Source organism: Columba livia, chromosome 15 (genome assembly GCF_036013475.1).
Source record: "Columba livia isolate bColLiv1 breed racing homer chromosome 15, bColLiv1.pat.W.v2, whole genome shotgun sequence".
NCBI classification, from domain to species: domain Eukaryota; kingdom Metazoa; phylum Chordata; class Aves; order Columbiformes; family Columbidae; genus Columba; species Columba livia.
The window spans coordinates 275,977-294,868 of record NC_088616.1 but is presented as its reverse complement, the minus strand read 5'-3'; the positions used below and the strand labels follow the sequence as shown (position 1 = coordinate 294,868).

The 18,892-nt window shown below is 48.0% G+C and overlaps 1 pseudogene; it reads right to left on the bottom strand.

The window, feature by feature from the left end:
- Positions 1 to 14,155: 14,155 nt before the first annotated feature.
- On the bottom strand, positions 14,156 to 17,629 carry LOC102090694 (large ribosomal subunit protein mL38-like; annotated as a pseudogene).
- Positions 17,630 to 18,892: the final 1,263 nt, after the last annotated feature.

Below are 18,892 nucleotides of genomic sequence, written 5' to 3'. Positions count from 1 at the left end.
GCATTGCAGCCTGATAACAAACCTAAAAATGACTGTGAAGTTTACCCAGATCGTGTCTTTTGACCCCTCCCTACTCCATCCCCTGTTGTGCCGTCGGCACCCCCGATGATACAGCAGTCTGAGGCGGAGGGAGGAAAATTACCGAGTGGATGGACTCCTATACCATTACCCGACTCTAGAGAGATCAAGAAGTCCAAGGGACTGGAGTCAGATAATTTGTCAAAAGAACTGGTGAAAGCTGAGAATGCTAAAGTCGTAAATAAGTGTAATATCAGTCCTTTTACTGATTCCTGTCCGGCTTTACCGTCTTCTACCCCTCTAACTCCTATGCCAGAGGAGAAGCAGTCGCCGGATAAGAACTGGGCAAAAGAACTGCGTGAAAGATCAGATCAGCTATTAGCGAGTGAATCCAACAGTCAGCAACGCGGTCATGCTGATCGTGACGGGAAAGGGGATTCATTGAAAGGGGCAGGTATCCCACAACTCCTGGAAGAGACACTAATTGACACACCACAACTACAGACACGATAAGTTTCTGAAATCCTGAGGCAGTCAACAGATCTTGCATATCAAGCTATGAGAGAGGTGTCTGAAACCAACAAAGCAGCCAAATCATTTGCAACTATTAATCAGGGTCCCAATGAGAATTACATGCAATTTATTGACGACCTCCAAGAGGCCATCAGTAAGCAGGTCGAAAACTTAGAAGCTAAGGAAGCACTAGTGTTGAGATTAGCAGTAGAGAATGCTAATGTTTGCTATCAACATGTTATTTGCAAGTTTTACAGTACATATTATGTGCTCCTGTATATCTGAAAATCAAGCAGCTTGTCAGGAATGTGAGTTAATTGTTTTACTAGTTGTTTTTAAGTGTGCTGTAAAACCTTCTCCCCGCTTTTTCCCATTCACGATGCTCCCTGTGCCTTCCTCCCCTCCTCCCTCCCTCTTCTCAAGGTTTTTACTTGCAAGATGGGGTCAGGAATAATTGTTTTCAGTTGTGTTCCTAAAAAATCAGTATTGGGAGGTGTTTTAAAACTTAGGAAAGCACTCGGAATTATAAGGAAGGAAGATCTTGTTAAATAATGAAATCAGTGTTGGCTGCTGTATAAGTTAAATGATTGGGAAAAGTGTCCGGAGAATAGAATCTTGTTGCCATTAATGTTGTTTTTGAGGCCAGAAGAGCAGGACAAAACAAATATCTACAAGAAATCATTAAATCATTTCAGACAGTTTTACAGGCGGTGTGATTTGAACTTCAACAAGCTGAGAGAGAGTTAACTGATAACACGCAGGTCACAGTAAACTTGCCGAAGTCTGCACAATGTTTTCCTCATTAACCTGTTTTCTTTGTGGGTATCGGTTTAAGCATGTTGCAATTTTGGTAGGTCTGTGCTATATGGTACAATAAGTTCGCAGTCTGTTAAATCATGAGAATCCGTTGACTCAAAATGTGCATTTTGTGATAATACAGAAGATCATGAGTAATTTAGTTCTTTACTGTGTGAATGTGATGGTAAAATTTTGCGTGTAGTAGCTGTTATTTTCCTCTCCAGCATGCTACCTTTATTCCAGCATTCAGACTTGCGCAACTCTGTGACAGGCTGTGTCTCATCTCGGTGTGCTGGATTGGAAAGAATCCTAGTTTTGGTATAACAGTTGTAGCGCACCAGATGAGACACTATAAAAACAAAACAAAACAAAACAAAACCTTGCCCAGTCCGGCTCGCTGCGGCGGGGCGGGTGCCGATGGGGCTCCAGCGCGCACTGACCTATTTTGTCAGGGAGACCCAGAGGTACCTCCACCTGGCTGAGCAGTAAGCGGCCCAGAGGTGCGATGCAAAAATTGAGATATTGTCTTAAATTAGTGTGACTGTGATCCATCTGCATATTTGAACTGGGTATTTGTTTTCCACATCTAAGCTCAGTATTTTAGTTTGCATATTCATATTTGGTACCAAAAGAATCTTGTTTGGGGAGATAATTACAAAATGGGAACCGGTTCTACTGCTAAAATTCCACCTTGCCCCCCCTTAGGATGCATCCTTACACATTAGAGTAATCGCTTATATTGTTAGAAAAGTATTTAAATTGTTAAAATGCTATGATAGATGTGAATTTGGAAGAGGTTGTATTTAAAAGTTGCTAGAATATTAACTGATTTGGATCTAGGAAAAATAGAATAATGGATTTATGTTTGTTATACTGGTTTATACTGTTTTTTGACATCTCTAAATTGTAAAAGGTAAATGGAGATAAGGAATGTAACTATTGCTGAGCTACTTGAAATTGCATATAAAGTGTATTATGGCTGGAATGAAATGGGAAAACAAAAGACCAAAACAATCCAGGCCTGTGTGCAGCTCATTGTAACTGAGAAGTTTTCCAGAGCCTCCTACTTCGTACCAGCCATTATGCCAGCTGCGTGACCTTGGTTATATCTAAAACTGCAAAGAAAAAAAGAAAAGGAAAAACCTGGCTGCCTGCTTTTAAAGCAGTGACAGGGGGGTTCTCTCTCCCCCCCACTGCCGCGATGTAATACTGAATGGAGCAGTCTGAGGGTGAAGTTTAAAGGCATCCTTAGCAGATCCACAGTTCTAATGAAACTGGACAATCAAACCAAAAATTTGTTGATAGACTTATTCTGTGGTAATTAGTTGTAAGAGACTTCTTAGTAAATTCACCATGCTAGTTTTTGAGGTCATGGGAGAGAATGAAAGAAAGGCCGTTTTTTGAGACCAATAGAATGCCAAATTTGTAACAAAGTTTTAATACATGAATTCTTATAGTTGCCAGAAAGTCCTATACCTCTCTTAGGTTAAGATTTGTTAAGTAAATTGTAAGCTCAAATAACGTTTTCTGAGTATTCTGTTTAGTTGCATGGCCTACAAGAAGCTGCTGGGATGGCGCAGATCTGCTTGCTGCAAGTGAGAAATCTCCAAGGAAATTTCAAATGCTGTATTTCCACTAGTATTAACAGCCAATGTTTTGATAAAGCAAATACTACACTGAGAAATCTGAAACAGGACTTCGATCTGGTAAGGGAAAACAATATCCAATAAATATGACAGCCAAAATGGAGTTAGAAACTTTGAGGAATGAATTTATGACAACGTTACAGGCTGACTGCATTCGATTGGACTTGCAGATTTGTCTATGAAACAACCTGTGGCTATTGTGGGACAGTATGATGAGAATGCTAACAGACTGATATACCAATTGTCACTCAAATTAAGAAAATGCAGGGAATGAATTTAAGTCTTAATAGGCCATGATCCTTTTGTCATATATGTACCATTTGTGAAATTGAATTCTGATTTTTTTTTTATTTGTAATCTATGTCTTTATAAATTGCACTAGCTGGTTTTCTTAACAGCACAGCTTTTGGCATGCATAAATGTAAATTGCTGCAGAATCTGCAAGTCTTCAACATCAGGTCATAGGACATACTTGTATTTGGTCTGATCCTACATACTTGCAAAGTTTTTGTTGCTGGTTCTGGGAAGTCTCATAAAGCTGTAGTGGTTTGGTGTGGAGATAACAATTGGCATCATTCTGTAAAAATTATTGAAGGTTCAACCCAATGAGCAGAACTTGGCACAGCTTTAAATTACTTAGAGCTTTTTAAGGAGGAACCTCTAAATTTGATTTGTGATTTTGAGTACGTAGTCAAGGTCCAACGTCTGTATCTGTTTCTGAACTTTTTTTGTTTGTTTGTTTGTTTTTCTAAAAAAAAAAAAAGGGGGGGGGGGGAGGAGGGGAAGTAGGGGAAACACCACAAAAACAATTGTCAAAAGCATTGTATGTGATGAAATACTATACAAGTATGACCCAAAACCATGCTAAATCAGAAATAACCTACATTAGTTATGGTCAAATTACTAGTCAATGAAAAAGGCCTCATCAATTGATAACCTGGGGAAAAGGTTATGTTTGTGTCATTACAGGCTGAGTATTGAAGTGGATTCAACAAAGATTCAACGGATGCAGAAGGACAGGAGGGAGATAAGTTGTGAGGACTGTTTCAGATGTAATCCATGGATCCTAATTCAGTGTTATAGATGCTCACAGACCTGGTGGTCTAGAAGCCTATTAGCAAGCAGGTGGTGTACCTTCTGTGGAGAATGGCAATTTGAACAATCAACATGAGATCCAAAAGGGTCATATTATGATAGTCAATCCATAGATAAGATAAAATTATGAGATATCCCTACCAGAGTAATCTAAGTTTAGCAAGTGATAAAGTTTTAGAAGGGATATTAAGGTTAAGCTATTGATCTTTCAAATAGGTTAAGATAACTTTTAAGATATTAATTCAATTATTAGCATATGCTGATGATATTAAGTATGTTACTCTATAAACTGCGCAGTTATAAATCTTTTAGGAATGTAAGAGAATATATTGTATTAATTTGTCTGGTTATTTTGAATCTATTAAAATAGTGTGTTAATAAGGTTGTCATAATAGAATTAAGGTTTTAAGAATAGGCAGGTATTTGTTTGATCTTATTAAGTAAGGTTTAACTGCATTATATATAATTGTAATTATATTGTTAATCATGTGTTCTGTGTTGCAGTATATTTCAAAAATGATGCACCGTGCAGTTAAAGGGGCGTGACTAATTCAAGAAAAGAAAGGGGGAAGTGTGGAGGGGTTTTGATAGATAAAGATTTGTTGCTGAATTAGTCAGACTCAAAGGAATCTCAAGGCCGCTTCGAGAAGCTGAGAACAGAATCTGCTGTGAGAAAGAGGGGCGTTCCTCAGTCACCGGGATCCTGGCGTGGCGTGAATCATCGGACGTATCATCAGTGAGACTCCAGCGCATGGGCAGCCCATGATACTCATTTATCGAATCCATGCTTGGAGCGTGGACGCGTGATTAGAATATAATTGCATATATAAGGAGGCTGGTTTCTGTAATAAAAGGCTTTAGCGTGATTCAAAGTGAATCGACTTGTTTTGCTGAGTCCTTATCTTGTTCCAACATTGGGCTGCAGGAGTGAGATGGAGGAATTGAAAGAAAAGAGGCAGGAAGCAGGAGAGTGAGAGAAAAGGAAAGAAGAGAGGAAAGAAGAGGCATGCAGCCAGACGAGGGGTTAGTGAGACAGGATGGCACAGAGAACAGGATGAGAAGGAAATAAGGCAAGGCAAGGACAGGCAACGACAGGCAAGGCAAGGCTAGGCTGCAGGACATTTTTTTGCTTCATAGTTTCTAGGACATTCGTCTTCAGATGAGGAGGAAAGCCATAAGACCTTATGGATTAGGCCCAAGCAAAAACCCCAGCTACTTGAGACACTTAGACTAAGCGTAAAATACGAAGATCTCTCCATAAGGATGGTTTTTATACTGTACTTCCACAATCTGCTGGCAGTACAAAAAAATAAGCTGCAGATCTACTTAGGCTGAGTCATGGTGGTTTGGTGCAGGGATCATGCATCTCATGGGAATATTTCAACTTTTCTGCTCTGGTTTTCAGCGTATTACACCAAAACACCCACCTGATGACATCCTTTCAAGAGCAAAGGCAGCAATTTGCAGAATTCCACGTCCTTGGGGAACTGAGAAATTGCTGAGCTGACACCAAGTCCTGCAGTGTCCCTGTCACCTGCAGAGTCACCGCATCCTCGCCACAGTAGCGGGCATTGTGACAAAGGTTCTATGTCAGCTGGGTGTGGCAGCCGAGCGCCTCCTAGGGGAGAGGGAGTCTGTGAGCCCTGGGCCTGTCACTGCCTGCTGTCCCTCCTGTCACCAGCCAGGCCTCTGAAAACTGGTCAAACCATGCCCAGACTTGGGGCCAAAGTGGCCCAAAGTCTCCAAGAGACAAGTCGGGAAGAAAGATATGGGACAGAGGGAGAAAGTGAAGGGAGCAGGAGAAAGGGAAGGAAGAAGAAAAAGTAGTGTTGGGCTGCAGGAGTGAGATGGAGGAACTGAAAGAAAAGAGGCAGGAAGCAGGAGAGTGCGAGAAAAGGAAAAAAGAGAGGAAAGAAGAGACATGCAGCCAGACAAGGGGTTAGTGAGAGAGGATGGGACAGAGAACAGGATGAGAAGGAAATAAGGCAAGGCAAGGACAGGCAAGGGCAGGCAAGGCAAGGCTAGGCTGCAGGACATTTTTTTGCTTCATAGTTTCTAGGACATTCGTCTTCAGATGAGGAGGAAAGCCATAAGACCTTATGGATTAGGCCCAAGCAAAAACCCCAGCTACTTGAGACACTTAGACTAAGGCTAAAATACGAAGATCTCTCCATAAGGATGGTTTTTATACTGTACTTCCATTATCTGGTGGCAGTACAAAAAAATAAGGTCTCTTGTTCTTTAGCACTGAGCACGGAGGTTGGAATGGGATCTGGGAAGAAAACCATCTACAGTCAGTCTGGTTTCATTTGAGGCCATCAGGACAAGTTGAGTTCACATTCACCAGGAATCACAGCAGGTCCCACCCGTCCCTGCAGACCCCAACAGCGCTCCTGTGCAGGGTCCCGAGGAGCAGTAAGCACAGAACAAGAAACCTCCCTTCCAAAGAAGCCCCCAGCTGGCTCTTGAACCAAGCTGCACAGAGCAGCAGCTGAGAACAACCTCTGCCACAACTGCACCCGGCTCTGCCATCTGCACAAGGAGACCAGCTCCTAAATGATCCCCAGCCCTACAGACACAGATCTTCCCCAGGGCAGGGATGAGCAAACACCAGAGTGCATGGACACCTGGTCATTCAGTTGAAGCTGCTGGGGAGAAGGACAGAGGACTAGAAAGAGACAAATCAGACAAGAGAGAAGACAGAGGAGCCCAGAGAGAAAGAAACACACAGGGAAAAGGATGGAGAGATGGAGAGATCAAGGCAAAAAGGGACAAGGAGCCGTGATGAGACAGGGAGGAAGAAATAGCAGGGCTGAGGAGCAGGACAGAGGGGTGGGGAGTGGGGAGGAGGAGAAGCAGGAAGGGGGTAGAGAAAGACAGGGAGGGGGATGTACAGATGGAGAGACAAAAAGAAAGGCAGGGAACAGAACAAAGGGACTGAGAAACAAAGCAAAGTTCAGATCGAAATGAAGAGACTGGAAAGGGAAAACATGCAGCAATGAGCTGGAGGAAGGGGAAAAGAGGGCTGAGGAGCAGGAAAGAGGAAGAGAAGACAAAGAAAAGGCAGAACCAGCTGGACAGGGGAGATATAGTGAGAAGGGTTGGGGCCGGGAACAGGCAAGGAAGACAGAAAGACAAACAGGACAGAAAGACATCAAGAAGGAAAAGGGGCAGTAATCTGGACAGAGATGGAGAAAGAAGCAGCAGGGAAAGGGAAGACAGGCAGAAAGACGGAGAGGGAGCAGGAGAGAGAAAGAACAATAAGGGTTGGGGGTACAATAGAGATTGGGAAAAAATCCTGGGGTGGGCAGCAAGATAGAGAGGGAGTAAAAAAGAAGAGGAGCAGGTATAGGCGCAGGGAGCAGGACAGAGGGATACAGGGAGAAATGATGGGGCACGGAGCAGGACAGAGCAACAGACAAGAATGACGACAAAAAGAAACCAGGGATGGTGAGAACACAGAGGGGTGAAGATGGAGAGTGAGATACGAGAAACCCTGCACAGAGATTCAGAAGGGTGGAGGAATAGGTGAGGAAGCAGCAGAGGGACAGAGGGAGAAGAGATGAAGAGGAAGAAGGGCACAGTAGGAAAGAGGAGGGAGCAGGGAGGGACTGGGACACAGAACAGGGTGAAATGTCCCCAAGGGCCCAGGACTCACCACACTTCCTGCTCTCTGCACTGCCAGGCAAGCTGTGGAGTTCAGGCACTTCTGTCTGTGAGAAATGCAGTTGTGATTCGTGCTGAGATGTTTAATGTTTACAGATACAACCAAATGAGGCTTGGGCTCTGAACCTGGAAAAAGGAAAAGGTGGGTAAGTTCTATGTAAAAAGTTCTGAAACTTGTTTATGAGGTTATATTGATAGAGGGAGCTAACATTTTCAGGGTTAACCAACCACATAATAAGGACCTACTAACGAACTAACACTTGAAGCCACATAATGAGTATCTAGTTTAGAGCCACATGTAACCAATTGTGTTAAGAAAAACCAGAACCTCATCAAACGCCGAGATCAGAAGTTTTACAGCACCAGCTGTAACCTTGAGGAGACAAGACAGCCAACATGGACAGCAAAAGGGGCGCCAGTCTGGTTTCAGTCAACTTGGCAGCTTGGGAGACCCATAGAGACCACAGAGACCATAGTGACCCAGAGACACCCACAGAGACCATAGAGACCCTGCGCAGGTGCAACAGGGGAGAGTTCAAGGACGAAACTATGGAAATGGTTATCTGAGACTCATTTTAGTAAGAAGCAGGAAAGGTTATGAATATGTACAGGCGTTCCTGGGGTCATTATGAATATATAACACCTTACTGTATTTAAGCACACCTCTTATTGTTTAAAGGTGTGCGTGTTGGTCAGAGCGAATCCCCCGTGCACCCAGCGCTGTTTTGCTTATGCTCTAATGAACACGTGTTTAAGGAATACAATTAAGGAATTGGATTAAACGTTGTTTATCCATAGAAAAAGCCTAAGTTATTTATTTCATTGCTTTACAACAAGTGATTGAATCTGCTATAGAAAAGTTCAACCACCTCCTGTATAGCAAAGGATAAAAGAAAGTATGGATTTTTGTTGCATCTAATCTGTAACGCAAGTACCAATTGAAAATACATTAGCAGTGGGTTCCTTCAAATATTCCCTGTGCAGGCAGTTCCTGGCACGATTATATTAGCGTTCTTACTATTTTACAGGAGAAACACAGGGCACGGCTGATTTTGTCCACATGCAGCGCAATGATCACACGAGTGTGGTGAACTGGATAAAAGGCCCTAGAAAAGCAAAATCAGGCTCCGTGTGCAGAGCCAAAACAGAAACCCTTTTCAAACTGTTTTATTTTAAAAAGCTACAACGGGTATAAAGTAGAAAAGAGAGCAGTGAATGTGTATAATGACACAATTAGAGGGTTTTTCAGTTTCATGATGTGCTCTTTTACTAAAATGTGTCTGCTGGAGTGGATATCCTGGACACAAACAGGCGGGTTCCTGGTGTTGTGCCCATGGTGATTCATCCACTGTGGCCATGGGTGTCAGGCCTTGATACGACAGACACAAAACCTTGGGAGGGAGGTAATCACAGTAAAACACTTAAAGATAATGAGCTAGCAGACTTGATTTAATCTTTATTTTAAAATACACATGGCTGCTGTCTTTTTTCCAGTTTAGCTAGGACGGGCTCCAATATCTCTATTAATTCTAACTACAACACGTGACAAAAATTAAGGGGGGAAAGCTTTGTTTTTACAACGGTAAATACAGTCTAAATCGTCCACCCTGGACTGACCGAGGGACAATTTTGATCTCATGTTCTCTGTGTATTCTACACCAATATCTGTTCTTCAACAAACCTTTTACTGGTTTCCATTTCTTTCCCTGATTATCCTTTTTCAAAACAAATGGATCTGAAGGGGATAAAGACAATGCATATGTAACATTATGTATTGTGTAATATGCCTTATGTAATAGGCAATATAGGATTTAAAATATATATCTTACTATATACTACATGTAGCACATTACTATACTACACACCTCAAAGTATACCCACCTAGACCTGTGCAACATATTAATATTATTTACAGTGGCCGCCATTAATTACAATATACAATCAGATTCTCCCTGGTTGACTCCCTGTTGAACAGCAAACGATCCTTTTCCAATGTCAGAAAATACTGCCCGGGGGGGATTTCTCCCGAATCCCTCCTGTCAATTGTCCACTACCTACTTCACAATCACAATAATAGACAATTGGTGAACCGTAAGTACCGGACTATAAAATCACCCAAGACACAAGTAACAACAACAACAAACCACTAAAGACACAAACAATTATACAATTGCTAAGGCACAAACAGCAAAATCACTAAAGGTACCTTTATCAAATTACTGTTCCCTCGTTTTTCTCTTTTCCGTATTGTTTTCTCATTTTTCTCTTTAATTTTTTATTTCTTTCTTTTTTTAAGTTACCCAGTTTACCAAAATGCGCAGACGCGAATGCGCAGACCCAATGCGCTGGTGTCACCCACGTCTCTCACAGGCAGCGTGCCAACCCAACCAGACAATAAAAGTGCCTTATGTCATTGATGGGGTTTTAACCGCGTCCTGAGCTGGTCCGAGGATCTGTGGTCCCTTCCAGGAATTCCCCGGTGCCGGCACAAGGTCCCAGAGATCCTGGGGACCACAGGAGGTCAGGCAGATTATCCCATCCTCACCGCCAGAAAATGATACTGAAAAGTTGGCAAAGAGACTCTTTAACACTGGCCGTACTTCATTGGCAGTAATCCCTCCTGGATTAATACCCCCTGTGGATGGCACGGGTGCCAACTGTTGGCAATCAGGGCAGGACATAAGAACACTCCTGGCCTGATACACTGTAATGTGAAATTGTCGTTTTAACGACTTTGCACTCTGGTGAAAGAAGAGCTACACCAGCCCAAGGACACTACAGTCAGACAGGGGCTGAGTCCAGGGCTGACACCTCCCCACACCCCACAGCGAGCCCACCTTGCCTTGGCACCAGCCCCTCGCACAGCCCTTCCCCTCAGCTCTGCCCTCCGCTGCAGCACAGCTTCCGCATGTGCCCTGCTCAGGCTTGACCCCAGTTCCACGGGTTAGAGATGTCACAGCTCAGTACAAATGCCCACGGTCCTCACCTGCTCTTTGGTACTTGCTGGACCCCAATGTCACGGGTTAGAGATGTCACAGCTCAGTACAAATGCCCACGGTCCTCACCTGCTCTTTGGTACTTGCTGGACCCCAATGTCACGGGTTAGAGATGTCACAGCTCAGTACAAATGCCCACGGTCCTCACCTGCTCTTTGGTACTTGCTGGACCCCAATGTCACGGGTTAGAGATGTCACAGCTCAGTACAAATGCCCACGGTCCTCACCTGCTCTTTGGTACTTGCGGAGGGTCACATTGCTGTGCCCCAGGGCACTGGCCTGCACGGCCCTGCCCGGCAGCGGGAGCCTCTGGAGCTGCCGGCCGGTTCTCCAGCTTTAGGGTCACCCGCAGCAGCCCGCTCTCCTCAGCTCTGCACACCCAGCCAGTTGCGCCGCCCAGGCAAAGTCAGCTTCACCCTCTGCCCTACACCTCACCTGCAAACAGCCAACTCTTCAACTGACAACCGCCCAAAACCACCCACAAACCCTCCAAATCTCAGCCTTTCGCTTTCAACTGCTGCCTCTGGTGCATCTCACAGACAAGCTCCAAAATCCCCTCATCCTGCAATAACACTCCAGCACTGATCGCCTGCGGGAAGAACCACCACAATACCATGCAAACACCAACCAGTTCTGGCACGGAAATATCGCTTTCTCCTCAAGATTCCACCTACACCAACTGCTGACAAACACACGCTGTCCTCACCAAAGCCAAACGCTGCGACAACCAGCGACAACTCAAATCCGCGTGTGCGGCGCAAAATCGCAGGTGTGAGCTGACGCAGAGCTGGGCTTGACAGCTGCAGAGTGTGCACCCTGTGGCTTAATGTGGCCAGTCACTGCCATTCCGCCTTCTCCCTGGGAGAAGCGCATGAGCACAGGCTGCTTCAAGGCACCATGTGAACGGTTTGGATCTCCGGGTCTCTGAAGGCGAGAGTAATAAATGTGATCTGTGTGTGGCGCAGGAGCTTCCCGTCCACTTGCTCCTCCATTCAGTCAGGTGCTGCAAGAGAGGGACAGAGAAAGAAACAGTTAGGACCGGATTAACAACCTCGTCATCCCTGTCCCCAAACCTGCAGGCGTCCTAGGAGGCCTGATCTAAGTTTGGCTCTTCTCCCTCTCTTTGCTGGAATACTTCACTGCACAAATTTCTGTCATGAACACTCTCTGAACCAATCTGATGTGTGCATAGTTCCCAGCCCAGCGTCCATTCCTCAAGGTATCTCAGCATTTCCCTTTGAAACCACACCTTAGTGCCATCCTGTCCTGAGCTACCTCAGCATTGCCCACTGCAGGCTCCCCGACGCCATCTCCTCCCTGAGGTCCCTCAACCTTTCCCGTCAAAGCCTCCCCGACGTCACCCCCTCCCTGAGGTCCCTCAGCCTTTCCCGCCAAAGCCTCCCCGATGTCACCCCTCCCTGAGGTCCCTCAGCCTTTCCCGCCAAAGCCTCCCCGATGTCACCCCCTCCCTGAGGTCCCTCAGCCTTTCCCGCCCAAGCTCCTTCCGCGCCGTCCCGCCCTCAGGCTCCTCCGCCGCTCCCCCCGTTCCCGGCCCCTCCCCGCGGCAGCGCCGCCCCCGCCCCTCGCGCCCCCTGGCGCCCCCACGGCGGCCCCGGCCCCGCCTGCGCCGCTCCCGACCCGGCGCTGCCCCCTCCCGCTCGCTTTCCTCCCTCTGCCCTGCGGCACCGCGGGCTCCCCCCTCCGCCCCACGGCCCCGCCCGAGCCCCGCGCAGCGCTCAGCCCCGGGCTCCCTTCCCTCACAGCCGCCCGCGTGTTTCCCCCTCGCCCCTTTCTCGGCCCGGCCCGGGGCCGCGCTCTTGCGGCTGGCTGCCCCTCGCCTTCCTCCTGCCGAAACCAGCCCGTCCCTCCCCCTCCAGCCTCCCCCCTCAGCCGGGACCGGGGCGGCCCCGTCCAGTCTCCCCGCTGTCCGCCCGCCCCTCGCTCACCGCCGGCCCCGCCGCTCCTCGCGCGCTGCTCCCGCTACCGCACCGCCGGCACGCGCTCCTCGGCCCGCGCGCTTCTGCAGCGTGGCCCCGCCCATCCCGCGCAGGAGCCAATCCCGTCCGCGCCCGCCACCGGGCCCCGCCCCCCCTCCCGGCCCGGAGCCGCCGGCGGCCGCAGAGCGGCGCTGTCCGCCCGCAGCGCGGCCCCGGCCCCGGCCCCGGCGGGTCAGCGGCAGCGGGGCCGGGAGCGCTCGGGCTGCGCCTGCCCGGGACGGCCCGGGACCGAGGGCTCCGCCGCCTGCCCGGGACGGCCCGGGACCGAGGGCTCCGCCGCTGCAGCCCGTTTCGTGCCGTTTGCACCCCCGGCTTACACGGATGCAGCCTTCCTGCTGCTGCAGCTCCCACATCTTTCTTCCTTCTAACCGCACAGCAGGTCACACTCACAAACGTTCCGTGCTCGTTGGCATAAGAATATCTGCAGAAGAATCTACAAACATTACACAGATATACCACCGACCACAGCTTTCTGAGCTTTCAGGTTAAAGTTCCTGTAGACACCCATGTTTCAATCAAACAGACACCACCAGCAGAGCTGCTGCCTCTGCCGTCTTTGCTCAGAAAGAAGTGACAGCACCAGAAAACACATTGGCAGCCGGTGCTTTGAGCAGTGAAGGTGGGATCTACAAAAGTCTGATTAAACCAAACAGCCTGAGGTCTTTATCAAGCTGCAGATCTGCCAGGAATGCTGAAATGCAAGAGTTTACTCCTGCACTATTCCACAATGGAACAGCCACTTCATATCAGATATCATCTCAAAGTTCCAAACCAGTACATTAAAAAGCTGTCACTGGGTATTAGAAGACCACTGCAAGATCTTATTGCTTTTTGAGTTAAATCATAATTTTTCCATAAACCAAAAGCCAAACAATTTCTGCAGTCTGTTGCTCATCCTCCTGTTCATTCATTAGCACTGCAGCAATCAGTTTTTATACGACGTGTCAACAGAGGTGATTGAAAAACCCCAAACAAAACTTATTGAAGGCCACGGACCCCCCACCCCCCCCGCCCCCCCTCACCCTGAGCCCCACGATCAGCACCTGGTGCGGGAGAGGAGCACAACTCGACAGACAGAACCAGAAATCCCACTGCGGGGAGAAGGAAACACCAAGGGAGTTACAGCTTCCTTAACATCCCAAATCTGATGTCTTCCAAACCAAAGCACATCATCCTCGTCATTTAAGAAGCAAAGTTGCTTTGTACGCGTCTGATCCTCACACAGCTGCGTGGTTCCCAAGTCCGCTGAGTTCCACTGTGCAGCCGCCCCCGCGGCTGTGTCCCCTTGTCTGGAGTCCCCAGCCGCGGGACAGTGAGTGGGGTTGGGCTCCAGCGATAAAGAAAAACACAGAGAGTCAAAAGGGAAAAGTAATTAAAACAGAAAACCTGAAACCAGCTTAATTTTAACAAATTATTTTTACTCTGTTATAAGCACATGAAGTACAGGGGCCACGGGCTCTGTTACTACCACATATGTGCCTTATTACATAAGCACAGGAAACAAGGAAGTAGCATTCCTTCTATTTTTGATGCAATGATGAGCTAATCCATCTCGCGAGATGGCTTCCAGACCTGATTTAGTATCTACACCGTGTTGTGCTGCAGATAAATCCCTCAGGTCAGCATTAATCGAGGACAACGTGCAGAAGGAGCAATATGCAGGTCAGCACAAGATTCTGGATTCCTGACGAGAGTCGACTTCTAAAATTGTCTAAAAATGCTACAGAAATTGTAGCAGATAAACAACAGTAGCCACAATTTGTTCTATGGCATTTACATAGAATGTAACATCGAAACACTGTTGAAACGCCAGCCCTGCCGGGGTCATCGCATCCTCGTGCTTTCTGTACAAGTCACACGTGCGCAAGGTTCACATCTTGAGCCTGTGGCTGGAAACAAGACACAAGGACAAGAGCTGAGGTGATTCCCGTTTCTTGCAGCACTCTGGCTGGCAACTACTTCCCCACAGCACCCCCGAGTCTGTAAAGCAGAGGTGGAAAAGGAAGGCACATCGAAACTTCTCCCAGCTTCTCCAGCCCTCCGCACATTCCTGCTTCAGGCAGGAAAAAACCCACTTTCTTAACGGCCTGGTTTAAAGCAACAGGACAGCACAGTGCTTGCAGGGCTGGGATTGCGCCTTCAGGTGACACACAAACTCAGAGCAGCCCTGAACAACCCTGCAGACTCCAAGGAACTTGCTCTCCTCCAGCAGTCACGACCTTGTCATCAGAACACGCAAGAACAGCCTGGCCAAGAGAGCGTGAACCGCCCAGCAACAGCCCCAGTGACCAGGGCCTGCGCCAACATCCTCGCTGGAGTCGATGGGGCGGTTCTGGCTTGAAGGGCAGGAAGATGAAGCGATGGCAGCCAGCGCCCATGGCGGGGAAGGGGGGCACGTGACTGCAGATCTCCTTACGCGACTGCATGTCGTTGCCTGGGATGTTCATCCTGAACACACACAAGTTTACTGCACTATATATCTGTTCATTTCCCTCCCTTAGGGCCAGCAGATTCCCCCAGGATCACACATCACTCTGGGCTCCGTTGTGACGTAACCTACGCCCTGTTTGACAAGCAAAAAGAAAGCAGAGGCTGCTTTCACTGGGAAAAAACATCACACTCAGCGTTTTGAAAGGCAAACAGCAGCAACACCTGATCTCCTGCGTCTTTAGCAGGACCCAGAACATGGGCGTGAAGCAGCCACTGGCAGGAGCACCAGAGAACCACAGAACTGTCTCAGCAAATCCGTATTCCCGAGTGCTGTTGAAGGAGTTTCTGCCTGCTCCGCCAGGGCTTTCCCTGAGCCCAGCAGCGTGGCTCTGCTGTGCGGTACTCACTCCAGCCAGCGCGGGTGCTCCGAGTGCGCGTCCCTTCAACGTCCTTCTGCAACAGAGAAAGGCGACTTCGTGATAGGATCACAGAATCGTTTGGATTGGAAGAGACCCTCAAGATCATCGAGCCCAACCATAACCCAACTCTGGCACTAACCCATGTCCACAAGAACCTCATCTACACGTCTTTTAAACTCCTCCCGGGATGGTGACTCCATCACTGCCCTGGGCAGCCTGTTCCAGTACTCTACAGCCCTTTCCAGGAAGAAATGTTTCCTACTATCCAATCTGAACCTCCCCTGGCACAACTGAGGCCGGTGTTTGCATCAACCCCAAAGTGAGAACCCCCAGACCCGCTTTGAACCAACGGGACAGCTCAAGACAACCCAGCAATCCTTTCCTAGCAGAAGAGTAACTCGTTCTTATAGGACTGAGCTTCAAATGAGAACTCGACAGAGGTCATTCCAAGATTAAAGGGACTTCTCGGTCAGCTGCTTCACCCTGCCTCAGTTTTCCAGAGCGAGCAGTGGCAGCTAACGCACCTGCCAGGCAGACTGCTGAGGGAGAGGAGTCTGGGGGGAAACAGACGACGCAAGTCAGGGAATTGCTTCCACTACACTGCGACACCGGTCCTGTCTCATCTCTCAACTGCTAGAGCTTTGGGGAGGCTACAATCTTTCCTGCATATGTAACACACCCCTACTCAGATGATACGGCATCGTCTCTGCACGTGCAGCCAAAAGAAACAGCAGCAAACAAGAGCAGAGGGAAACCGTCCTGTTTAAACACGTTCTTTGTAAAGAACCCACTACTCACCTGGATTTGTGAGCAGCACAGTCCACAGGGAGCCTTTATCTGCCTTGGATGACACTGCGGGAGGACTGGAAGCCTAAATGAGCCACAAAACAGAATGTCTGTCACTGAAACAACACGTTCCATTAAGATCAGGTCATGATTTCCAAGGCAAAGAACATGAACCAGTCACGGGCACGGCCAGGACCCAGCACAGACCAGGCATGGCCGCGACACCAAGTCATCCAGCTCCACCGGAGAGCCCCCAGAGCCTTCAGAAGCATCAGCCTGCTGACAGACAGCCATCCTGTTGCAAAGCTGTGTCTTTATCACGTCCAAGAAACAAGTTTGGATCATCACAGAGCAAATACCCTTCTAAACAAAATCCCCCGGGGCAGACAATGCCCATCGGGAGCGTCTGAGGAAACCACAGAGGCTTACTGTGGGGACAAGGCTGTGCCCCGCTCCCCCCCCACACTTCTGACGGAGTCACCATGTTCCCATAGCAGACCGGCACGGCGTACTCGTCTTCCTGGCTGTACTCCACCCTCAAGGTGACCCGGGGGTGAACTTGGCCCCTCGGAACAAGTCACGAAACACCGTGCAGTGCTCGGCCACGCGCTGCTTGTGGAACGGGCTGCTGCTCTTCCCCGCTCAGCTCTGACCTCGTCGAGGGGGATCAGCGCTGCGAGGAGAGGGAAACGCTGGAGGTGACACCAGGGGACCCAGCGCGGGGCAGGGAGGGGGTAGCGGGGCACACACCTGTCCGGAGCCACACTGCTCTTTCCAGCTCAGCATTCTGGCGGTTCTTCCTCGGGATCTTCTTTCTTGCCTTGATTTCCTTTGCCCGCAGCAGCTTCTCACGCGGCACGTTGATGTCTGTCTTTGGCTCTTCAGACAGGGGTTAAAAAATCACATACCTGATAAATTCCAATGTCCAAAATACCCAAACACAAAACGCCTGCAGAGCGTTAGAGAGGCTGTGAAAAAGACGCAAACTCCAAGCCAGCAGAGACTCGAATCTACCACCTCTGCCTTCCTCGGCACCTCCACGCGTCTGCTGCCTCCTCCCCCCACAGCTCATTGCACCCCCAGACCCAGCGGTTTCCCGGCCCAGGAGCAGCTCTGCTCTCTGCAGCCAAACTGGGTTATTTGCTGCAGGTAGTCTAAGATCTAAGTTAGTCGGTCCGACTAACTAAGTTAGTCAGGGACCGACTGAAACTGCGGGATTTTTCCAGCGCTTCTAAGTTGCCGATGTCAAGATCCTCGTTGGGCATCAGCCCCAGTGGGCCTGCCCACCTGAGAGCGCAGCGGGGAATGGAGAGTGAAGAGAAGCTGCTCAATTCATGTACACTGTGATTCACTTACAAAACATGCACCTATTGTTAACCGAGGACACAGTAAATGCTTCCTGAGCACCTGCAAAACAAGGAGCTATTTTTCAATTTTTGGATCCTTCTGTATGACAAGAGGGAGACAGAAGATTCAGTAACGCATTAATGAGAACCAGACTGTTTAGTTTATATGTAACTAATATTTAATAGATGCATTGTCAGTAAGAAACAAGGCGATCATAACTAACAATTATAACTGAAGGAGGATGATCCCCAGTGTCCCCCGGCGCTGATGAAATAAAGAATGCCGCCGAACAGCAGCATTGCCTCTGCTGTTCAGTCCATCTCTTCGTTTCCAGAGAGTTCCCGCTGTAATAAATTTAGACTCAAAATTAACTTGAATAACACAAATTTATTCCCGATGGATTTCAGCGCAATAAGCAAAGGCAGCGCTGGGCGGCCATGAGATTGGCTTCTCCAATGGCGCGCCGGAAAAACTTCTTCCGGCCTTTTTCTAGGGTCCCGGGTTCGTTGCTCAGAGTGCCACGCCACTCGTTCTTTCTGCGAATGTGTCCTCTGTTGTCAGGCAGTTAATCTATCTTCTCACCTACCCCTGCCCCCCCGCCACCTTTAGAGGACCGAACATTTAAGGCAATTGCATAACAAAGGGCAGGGGCTTCCCGTGTTGCACAATAACCCCTGAGCGTTTCCTTTTAACAACTGTTAATGAACAAACATCTCTAACTCAATAACCCCTGAGCGTTTCCTTTTAAGAAGCTTTAATGAACAAACATCTCTAACTCTTAGAATTGTTTATTACAGTGATACTGTGAGTCTTGTTTCACGAACCTCAGGGAGGTTTTTTCCTTCCCTGAAAATCCCTGTTCATTAGAACTGAAGAATTTAAGTATGTCCAGACAGCACATGAGTTTCAGGGTTTGGGGCAGAGTTTTCTTCGTGATTTTACTGTGATCATCAGCAAGGTATTAAAGAATCCCAGGAGTTGCTGCACAACCCAAGCAGTGGCAGAAAGATAATAAATCACAGGTCCTAAATATTAAGGAATGGCCTTGGGAATTCACCCATAGTCCATCTGGTATGAAAACATAGCTTTTTGAGATAGTTATATCCAGCAGAATCAGGAGAGAATCAGAAGAAGAAGAGCAACACGACTGGTGAGGGGACTTGAACATAAGACCTATGAGG